The sequence below is a fragment of the Eurypyga helias genome, unplaced genomic scaffold (genome assembly GCF_000690775.1).
Source record: "Eurypyga helias isolate BGI_N326 unplaced genomic scaffold, ASM69077v1 scaffold11681, whole genome shotgun sequence".
Classification (NCBI taxonomy): domain Eukaryota; kingdom Metazoa; phylum Chordata; class Aves; order Eurypygiformes; family Eurypygidae; genus Eurypyga; species Eurypyga helias.
Window position 1 is genome coordinate 18,835 of NW_010230203.1, and position 1,491 is coordinate 20,325.

Genomic DNA, 1,491 nt, shown 5'->3' on the forward strand with positions numbered 1-1,491 from the left:
TTAGCTGACAATCTTCAAGAAGAGGGCTAGGCTAAGAAAGCCTCAGCCTGTTGGCTACACAGTAGAGGTTTGAGTTTGGATCTCCCACAATTCACAAGATGTTGGAACAGTGAATTGAAGTGCACCACCTCCAACCCTCTTAGCTGTTACAAAAAGAATTTGACTGTTACGTAGAACAACAGCGACGCTTAGACCCTTACATGCCCCTCGATGTGTCCTACTAGATATCCAAGCTATCTCCTGGACACAGATCACTCTGCCCGATGAACTTCACCCTTTGGCAACTAAGTGTGTTCATGCTTTATGGAGTGTATGCTGGGCACTTACGCCAGGGCATGCAGTACAGCATACATCAAAGTTCATTGTGTCTCAATGCTACTTACTTTTTCATTCGTACTTATGACTGGGAATTTTCCAGGTAGTCTGGTGTCTGAAGGGATGTCTATACGGTAAAAAATATAACAGGGATGAGCAAAAGCTCCTCCTGCAAGAGAACTCTTAAATAATACTAATGTGCATAGAGGTGTCACCTAGTGATGGGAACTAATAAGGGGAATGATAATTTGTGAAGATTGGCATCAAGAACAAACATAAAATGTAGTTTATTTGTCATTAAAATAATTTATTATAAAATAAGTTATTTATTCTTTTTGTGTTTATTTATTGTTAAAACTAATTTTAAAAATGGGGTTTTTGAAAGGAATATCTTTCTCAGATAAGGACCTAAATGGAGCTACATATGCAGCTACATGCGGCTCTATATATGGGGGTTACTGTGAAAATCAGTTAAGTTGTGAAGCAAACTTATTTACTAGTTTGTTTTTATTTGCGGTCTTACACGCTGATGCAGAAACCAGGAGATCTACTGAAGCAGACTTCTAAGAACACACCCAAACAGAAAAAGGAGTTAGGAAGAAACTAAGGAGCAAAAAGTCTACTTTTAAGTCAATATAACTAAAATCATAAGTAACTTGAATTTAATACACTTTTTCTCCCCAGAAGTGCTTTCCATTCCAGTAAGGGAAAGATACATAATAATCATTGTCTGTAAAACCACCCTGTGCACGTACGTTGTGTATGTAGATAGTATACAGAGCACCATCTACTGACTTACAAAGAGCATGAAATGTTCTTCCTTCCTAAATCGTCTTCATTGCAACTCATAACTGTTTGTGATTTTAGTTCTCTTACACCTCACTATCCGTCCTTCATTTAGCTGTCTTCCCGTTCTAATTCACACATGAAAACGGACTATGAGGCAAACAGAAATAAGTTTGGGGAGCAGTCAGGCTGAGGACTGGCTCTTACGATGTCTCCAGCCAGCACGTGATGATTTCTGTGAGTAATCACAATGTATATGGTAATAAAAATGTGAACTAAAAAAAAAAAAAAAAAAGGAAAAACCTTGCATTGGCAGGGAGTAAAACGTGCATCTGCAGAGGCCATAATCTCTCATTCATTTTCTCAGTCTGCATAATTTACACCAAATCC